A 9,664-nucleotide genomic window follows, 5' to 3' on the forward strand; every position below is an offset into this window, starting at 1 on the left:
AAAGACCTGGGATATATATCTGTGGGGAATTATGCAATGCGATGGAAGGAATGGGCCCAACAGGTCATGCAGCTGTACTAAAATTGGATCCAGGTCATACTTGTTTATGAAGTGGACAGATGAAAAATGTGGGTGACCTCTGCTTTCATCAACTGCTGTCATTGGACCTGGAACAGTGAACATGGTGCTTTGTTAGTGAGAGTTCGTGCTGACATTATGTGTGGGATGTATGGGTTTTGAAGCTCAGCACGAGGAGTGAGATTGCTCTGTCCCTGTAAGATGCAGAGCTCCAAAATCAGCAGCCAATAAACTGCATCAAGCCATTTTATCCAAAGCACTTTCAAGCTCATTTATTCCAGGCTTCTGATGTGATTTCATGCAGAACTGCTGCCACTTCTCTTGCATAATTATTCTTCTATTGTTTTTCCTGCTTCTCTTCTGTAATTCCACTTCTGCAGGGTCTAATGTCTTTATAAGCATCATGATCTGTGACCCAGAAATATATATATATATATATAAAAGATATAGAGATATATATAAAAAAGATATATCTATATAAAAGAGTAGACTGATGCGTGAATGAAATAACCACACATTAAAGAAGAACATCTTTAACAGCTGCTTCTGTAGAGCTTTTCAGCTGCTCTTAGCCAAGTGTGCATTGTTGAGGCATGGAGAAATTGCCTCCAATAAACTCTGAACTGGCAGCTGAATCAGATATGTTGATAATCTTTGGAATAATATCACAGTGTCACTCCTGAACTTAAAAAAAGTGAAGCACATTTTTAAGGTCAAAATTAATGGACTGTTGGCCAGCTGAAGCAACGTTCAGCACAGATGGCTAATTCTTGAGTTACAGACCTAATTCTGCTAGCTGGCAGCCAGGAAGGATTGGTAGCCTCCTTATCTTTTCCTCCCATGTGGGGAAAGCTCAACCAATTTTCATTCAGCCCTGTGCTACACAGGACTGGAAGGGCTCCTGGTGCATGTGTGGACCCCACTAGAGCCCAAAGGTGGATGGGGTAAGGAGGTTGGGAGAGTGAAGATCAGATCCATGGATGTTCCCACTAAGATGTGAGCTATTACTGACTATATAGTGCTGTATTCTGCTAACCTACTAAAATCTAAAATTACCCTGGCAGAAGGGAAGCAGTAATGGCAGTGTATGTCTTGGAAAAAAAATGAGATAGGAGAACGGAAGGGTCTTTCTGTGGACATGGGGTATCCTCCCTTCTGACTCCTCCTCTAGGAAAGAAGGGAGCCTCCCCTGGAAATGTCAGGAGATGCTTTCTGCAAAAGAAAGTGCTCTGCATGATTAACACATTGGGGGGTGGGGGGAACATGTCATGATCAATACTTCCTGTGGCTAGGATTTCATTTTTTGGCTCTCAGGTAATAGGAAATGCTGCACACTCAGCATATCCCTTCTGTGAGAAAGAAAGAGGCAGTAGATTTTACAGGGCCACATCTTCAGCTGAAAAAATAGTGTATTGCAGTAAATAAAAGGAGGAGAGGGGGGCTTTTTTTGAATGATTCAGCTATCACACATACAAGCTACGACCATAAAATGATATGACCATGGTATTGCGAAGACTAAAAATTTTCCCTTATCTTCTTCTCTCCCCTATCTTCTTACCCCCCAAGCATAAGAAAAGTGTGCTTTATCTCTGAGATCTTACATAGTCCATGTGCAACCAACAGCATTTGAAAGAAACACTTATTTTCCTGCTATACTACCTGATCCCTTTTAGTATCTGTGCTGAATAGGTCTTCTGAGATCTCCCTCTTGGATTTGTCTGCGTAGTCTTGAGTAACTTTACATCTCAGGTTGTTCTTTTGTCATTCATTACCCCTGATTCTATGATTCTATGATTTTTAGCAGAAGGTTTCAAAGTCTGTCAGCATTCAAGTAAAACGTGATGAAGTAGTGGGGGCCCTGAAAGATAACAGGTCCACCACTTCCCTCTTAAAATGTTATGTGGTTGTGGAGGGGTGTTCAGAGCCTCAAGGGATTGTTGGACGATATAGTTTATTTTTAGATGGGTGTGAAGAACTACCTAAACTGTGAATACCTGGTGACCTTCATATAGGACTGTAAAAATATATTATTTTAATCTTTTTATGATGTGAAGTTCATTGTCCAGGTGACTACAGTACTGAAATATGAAATTATAACATAAAATTCCTTCCTGAAAATGTTCTCATTAGTTTTTCATGCCATTTTTGGGACAGGTTGGCAGTTAAGGGCTTCAAGTTGTAAAGTGGCTTAAAGTGCATTACCAAAGTCTTGAGAGTCATTCTCCAGGTGGGTTTTCCCTCTCCTGAGATTTGGTGGGAGGCTATTCCCTAAACATGACCTGGCCACAAAGGAAAAGCACAGAGGAGTGCTTGAATTCCCTTGGGTTGATAGTTAATGCACACAAAGAGATAGATACAGCGTGGATGTCTCAGGAGCTGGAATCAAAGCACCATGGACTGTAAGAAAATGTGGTGGCCATGGGAGCTAGCAAATAAGCAGTACCTGCAGGATGTACTAAATTTAGGGACCGGTCCTATGATTTGGACAAACGTGATCATCTGTTGCTTACCTGGACTTCAGGTATGAAGCATTGGGTGCTGGAGACTTCTTCACTGTCCTTGCTTAGATGCTTAGCTCAGAAGGGGTTTGTAAATACTGCTTTTGTACTCTTCCCCTCAGTGCTGGGTCTATTTGCTTAGGGTTATTTTTCCAGTTTAAATCAGGACACCAGGGGTTTCTCTATTTTGTGCTCCAACATGTCTATATGGCAGTCAGAAATTCTTAGGGTACAGAAAAGCTCCTTCACCAGTTTTTTAGGATGTCCACAGAAACAAGCGAGCTAAGTGCCATTTGGGGCAGGCTGTGTACTGTGTGTTCTGGATAATACACTAAAGCATTTCTCTGCAGCACAAGTGGAAGCCACACAGTCCTCAAGATGTTTTTATTTGTTGTATGCATGAAAATTCTTGGCAGAGAATTCCAGAGAAGGGGAAATGGGTTTCATTTTCCTATTTGCCTAAAAAATTGACTCTTTTTAGCTAGGAGCAAGCTGTGATGTTTAGCAAGCAGAGCCTGGCAGCAACCATCAGACTGCGTATGGCAGGACCACAGGAGAGACGCAAGAACTGTGCTGGGAGCTCCAGGGGATCTTATTAGCCACTTGGCTTCAATGCTCTTGCTTATTCATCATGCTTTAAAAGAAAGAAGTGTTTGACTGTTGAAATAATAAACATGGTCTCAGAAGGCATCTGTGGTACCCTCGTACCTCTGGCTTTGCTCCCCTCACAGCATCACTGCTGGAGGCAGCCTGAGCAGGGATGCTGCACTGCAACAACCCCCCCACCCAGCCAAGTTCTTGATTTCATTTCACTTCAGAGATCTGGCCACCTGAAAGCAAAATGACAAAGGAGTGTTGCAGGATTCCCAGGACACAGGCTAAGTCAGTGCTTTGTATTGTGGCTGTTCAGTTTCTAAGCTGCAAGTTTAAGGAATTCAGTTTGAAAAGCTCCAGGGAGGTTTCACCACCAGCTGTCCTGGCAGGAGCTTGTCCTGGTGTTTGCATCCCTGGAGCTGATCCCACTGGGAGTGAACAGGGGTGCCCTTGAAAATGAGGGGGTTTTTTCATGTTCTTCTGGTTTTAAAACAAAGAATGTATATAATTTTATTTTAAAAGAGTGTGAATTTCAGATTTGCATCAATTAGTGACAAGCAGCTTAACAAGGTCTGTGATGAATGGGAGGGGAGTACATCCTTTCATGGCATATGCATCCTATTATTATCTTCATGCTGGAACTATGACACTAAACACCTCCTTCCCATTACAGGGACACATCAGTGCTGTGGGGTGATGGCACTGCACTCAGCCCACGTGGTTTTCTTGCTCTGAATATGTTCTTATTCTGAGCATAGGCAGTTCGCTGGGCACAGGCTGCCCAGAGAGCTTTTGGAGTCTCCTTCCTTGGAGATACTCCTCATGTTACCAACAATGCTCTCTCATACTACAAATGATCTAAGAGAAGAGAGTGCTTTGCATTGCTTTGTAAAAATCCATCACATTTTTCTTTGAGAATGATTTCTGTTTTCTCTTCATTGTGCATAACAATATAATTGAATGACAACTGCAGTGGTATTGAACTTGTTCACCTCGTAACTATAGATGTTAATGCATATATGTTTCAGCAACTGCTTGTCTTGCGAGTTAGACAGCTGGTAAGGATGATCTCAGAACAAATTATCAAATCCTACATTTTAATAAGATTAACGAACAAAGACAATTATTTGCTTTATCATATTGTGATAAGAAACCTAAATTATTTTGAAACAGAGTACCTGAAAATACAGTATCTTAGTGAACATGGAGCTGAAAATTCATTGTTAGCATGGCAAAAAAAGATGGCTTTTTTGCATACAGTCTAGCACTTTTTTTTTTTTTTTTTTGTGGCAGATATTGTTTAGTCTGAAAAAAAGCTCAAGATTCGCTGTGCAGCTTTGGGAAAAGTGATGGAAGTATATAAAGAGCTTGCTTACTGCTTCATTGCTATGACTGGAGCCAAGTAACAGGTCCGAGCTGCTTGCGAGTGAATCAGATACTGCAGGCTGGATGCAATAAAAGATTCCCCGCATCTCTACACTGTATGTGACAGCATCTGTTTCATGACACATTCATGCATGTTAAACAGGGACTGGAGCATATCAGGAACATGCTCACATCTTTATGGCTGGTGTCTGCTCTTTTCGGAAGCTGATCTGTAAGGTCCTAAAGTGGCAAGAAGCTGAGCACATCTGAACTTGTTGAATTGAGAGGAAAGAGATGGTGGAAGCACTAGCAAAACCCCAGGCTGGTCCTGTGTCTTGTTAGGAAAGAAAAGACGATTTGGGTGGGTTTTCAGGAAATACTGAGAGAACATGAGGAAGCAAAGATCTAATACTAAAGTAAAGATCTAATCGAGCCAGCTGGGACTGTTCAGCCTGGAGAAGGCTCCAGGGGGATCTTTCACAACGTATCTCAATACCTGAAGGGAGGGTGCAAAGAAGATGGAGCCAAGCTCTTTTCAGGGATGCCCAGTGACAACGGGCACAAACAGAAACACAGGGGGTTCCCTCTGAGCATCGGAAAACTCTTTTTCACTGTGAGGGTGACCGAGCACTGGCACAGGTTGCCCAGAGAGCTTTTGGAGTCTCCTTCCTTGGACATATTCAGAAGCTGCCTGGCTGTGGTCCTGGGCAATGGTTCTAGTGGCCCTGCTTGAGCAGGGAGAGTTGGGCCAGCCAACATCCAGAGGTCCCTTCCCACCTCAACCAGTCTGTGTTTCCATGAACTATTCTTGTGCCAGGTGTGTAAATGCCGAGTGCTTCTGTTCCTGAAGGGCTCAGTGCTCTCAAAATGGGAAACTGCAAAAAATCAGCTGTCCTATTCCCCATTAGCCCCCAAAAAGAAGAAAACTCCCCCTAAAAGATGTATTTGGATGAAAATAAGCTTCTAGAGTCCCTGAAAAGACCTGTGATGGCCCTGGGGGCAAGAAATAGTATTTGGAAATATGTATCCCTTGGCAAGGACTGCTAATCTGGATTTTCATTGTAAGCTACTTAATGTCATTTGGGGATTTGTCTAAAAGTGTGTTTTTCTTGTTTTCCTACTGCTGGCAATATTGTCAGCAATCAGGTCACTAGAATCCATCGTAACTGATAATAATATTTTCAGGCTAATCCCTGAACAATCAAAAAATAAAGTGTGGGTCCACACTTTACTGGAAAGACCCCTGTGTACTTTGGAGCGTGTCCCATAGCGTGCCAGCTCAGGGAAAGCTGGTGTCTCTCCCTGCGTGCACAGAGGAGGTGACAGATCCGGGACCGTGAGAAGGGGAGGATGTGAAAATGATAGGATTTAGCATCTGTTTCATCATACAGCCTTTCCTCTGACCCAGCAAAGCCCTTTTAAAGACAGCGGGGTTTTCTTGCCTGAGTAACATTGCAGCCATACCACTTACTCGCTTCTTGGCCACTGCTGAAGTCTGTCCAGTGCCACTCCAGGCCAATGTCACATTCCCCAGGGGGTATCCTGTCTGGGACATGCGGGCTCTGCTGCTCTCTGTGCAAGGGAGAAGGGGATGATGATAGCTAAGAGAAAGGCTTGGCAGGGCTATAAATCATGAGCAGCACCTTGTGCTGTTTTGACATTCCTGTAGCCTTGGTTTTAGTCTTTCCACCATGAATAAGTCTTGAGATTTAGTAAGGATGGATCTCTTGGGATACACATGATGCCTTCACATCTACCTGCCAGCTTCTCCACCATCTATCCGTTTCCCTTCCCTACTCGCAAAGCCATTGTGCTGGTCATTCCAACTCCACTACATCCATTTGCAGGTGGTGTCGATGCTGCCAGATCTCATTTCTGAATCAGGGATGACTTGGAGAGTTTAGTAATGGCTCTCCTTCTATGTCTGGTAGAAAGAGGGGGCAGCATGAAAGGATTATGGCTGGATCCAACCGAGAGTTATTTTCACATATTCCTAGTGTTAAGACACAGATAAGTTTTAACAAATTTGCTGTTGAAAACACTGTGGTTCATGAAAGTAGGTGATGAATGATACTTTGTTGGGTTGTGTCTCTTGGCTGGTGCAGGTTGGATAATCTAGAAAGCAGCAGATAAAAATCTTAATGGCTTAATTCTCTTTTATAATCCAAACATTGGAAAGATCTATTAGCTTGTCTTACAGCAGATCAGTACAGGAGTGAATTTGCTTGTGCACAGTGACTTCTGCAGCTACTCTTTGTGGGTTTTCCTTTCTTGTCTTTAGGGTGCTAGGGCAAAGATTAATAGGAGAGTTTGTGTCAGGTGGTTGGGCCAAGTCCTGATTTCTGCAGTGCTCTCACACCTCAGGGCTAAGCCAGCAGCATGGATTGGAGAAAATGCAGTGTGAGACCCTCCGTCAACACATCTCTAGGGCATTTATTTTCATTTCTAGGAATCCTTCCTGCTTCTACTTTGTGGAAGGGACCCTGTAAATAAAGCTGTTGTGTTTCAGTGACAACATTGAAGAGGTCAGGAGAGGGGCACAGCTCCAAACTTAGCCAGGTAAGCAGTTCATTTTCATGACGGTGAGGCCAGTCAGAGCAGAGCCAAGCCACGAGGCACTTATTTCCACATTCTCTGTGGTTCCAGAACCACCTAACCTAGGGAAGGGAAAGCATACATGCACATACCACTCCTTCTCCCCCAGCCCCAAGGAGTAGTTCTGGCAGCGTTGCCTATGTGGATCTCACTTTGTACCAAACAAACATTAGGCTAAACTTAATTTCATTTTCCTTTTATTTCTTATTTTGTTTCCAGGTGTATGCAACTTTTACTCTTTTGCAACCATTTTGCATGCTGTTTTCTGGTATCCTGCAAGCTACTCACCATCCACAGCTCATAGGCTACGAAACACTAGTCCTGGGTACAAGGCAGGGCTAGAGCTAGAGTGAACATTAGTTGTGGGTTTGAGGCTGTATCTAGAAGGTAACTGAAGCCACATCCCTTCATGAGAACACATAGCTTAACCTTCCTACAGGACGTAAGCAAAGACCTACAACCACCTTATTTGTGAGCATTTTGGGCTAAAGGTGCACAGAAAAAGGCTTAATAAACCGTGTTCTCACAGCAAGAAGCAGCAGAATTTGGCTTGACCTGCCACAGGGGGATTGTTCATTTGTTTGTTGTTCCAGGAGTCAGTGTTTTGTGCAGTGCAAACAAGCACCTTGGAGGACAGGCAGCCACCTGGACTCAAAGGCAGTAGCAGGTGAGGTAGAGAAAGCACTCTTGGCACTTGGAAACAGAAAGTTACAAATAGAAATCAGAGAAGCTGATTTCACCGGGGCATGCAGTTTCTTCCCACTGTCATTTCAATGGGGGGAGATGACAAACCTGCAATCAGGTCTTTGTGGAGACCCCTCTTCCCAAATCTCTGCCAACCCCCCTGAGGGGTGCAGCCCCTGAACCAGGCCTGCAGCAATGCTCTCTCTTCCCAAGGACTGTGTGCTTCAGCTCAGTTTTACACTCGAACAGCTTCCAACATGGCTCCATTTTCTTCAAAACTTCCTCCTCTGAGCCTGTTTCCAATCACAACTGCAATCTTTTCATGGTTTTTTTTGGCTGCCAGCTCATGGTTTAGTGCTGAGCAAGCAACAGGCTACCTTGGACAGGGTTGTTCTCCTTGGACACGGCTATATCCTCCAAGAAAGGCATTAGCCACAAAGAATACAGTTGCTGTGCTCCAGCTGCAGAACAGCCACATATGCTAGATTTAATTCAAAGAATAAAGGATACTCAGATGTTTAATATAGGAAAGGGAATGCCAGAGTAAGTTGTAAGTGGGCAGAGGCAACGGGAACCGAACCTCAGCAAGGCTTTGTCTGGGATGCCAAGCTCTTATACATGCTTAAACGTGATTTTTAATAGTCCTATTCCCTTGAAACCAGCTTTTCTTGCTAGATTTTCAGCACCCCTGAACCCAGAGAAGATTGGGATCCCACCTGAAAACAAACTTGAAGGAAATGCTTTGAAATGTCAGTGATCCTGAGGGATGTGTTGAGAGGCCCTAGTTCATGTTCCTAGTCCTGATCATGTACTACTGAGAAGACCTGGTAAGAAAAGTCCCTGTCTTTCTTTCTTTTTTTTTTTTTTTTTTTTAAAATTGTTCTAAACAAAGCTGAACCATGACAGCTTAGCTCAGAGGGGCTAGCTGCTTTTTCTACATACCTGCTGAAGTTTGCAAGACGTCGTCCCACTCTGCTTACCTTCAAGGATGAGTCTGAAGCATCTGACAGAAGCAAAAATCTTAGGTAATTTTGTTGAGATCAGTGGTATAAAATAAGAGTTAAATGGCTCAGAAGTAATACTATGAGCTTTTGCTTTGAGGCCTTCTTGAGGCCAGAATCTGTCTCATCATTGCAAATAATACCTGATGGCAAAAGACAGTTATAGATTTACCATTGTTACAAAGCTTAAGTGGTCCTTGAAGACTGGAAATAGCTTTTCTTTTGGCCAAGAATCTGCCCTCTCAACCTTTTGTTTGCTGTTTGAATTCCCAATATTCCTTTTTCACAAGGTATCTAACATTCTTCATCATTAAAGACAATATTAACCAGCCTACCACCACCACCACCCCCTTTTTTTGTTTTTAGACTTCTCAGTAACTTGCAATAAACTGGTAGGTACTGGAAAAGATTCTAGTATCCCAAGGCCGCTTACATTCCTTAGACCCTAGGAGGTCTATGGTGAGGACAGATTGTCATAAAACCCTGAGCCTGTCCCCCAGTTCTGTGAAGGGGGGAACCAGTCACCCTACCTGTACTACACTTTCTGTGCAGTCTTCTCTGCAGATGCGACCTCCCTGCCCTGTAGGCCCCCAGGGCTAACCAGAGAGTGCTTTTTGTCAACAGCTGTTCAGAGAAGGCTGTTCAATGAGGGCTGTTGCTTCCCAGATCTGCAGATGAGTGTCCTAAAGCCAGGTGGACTAGGAAGCCAGTCAGGTTGTTACAGCTAGACTGATGTATTGGCACCCACTCAGTATGTCCTTGGAGGCCCTGGATTTGTACAGACCTGCAGAACTCTGCTGTCTTCCCAGTCCGTGCTCTGATAACCAGCATGCTGGAAAAGGCACCACA

Source organism: Haliaeetus albicilla, chromosome 16, assembly GCF_947461875.1.
Source record: "Haliaeetus albicilla chromosome 16, bHalAlb1.1, whole genome shotgun sequence".
NCBI lineage: Eukaryota > Metazoa > Chordata > Aves > Accipitriformes > Accipitridae > Haliaeetus > Haliaeetus albicilla.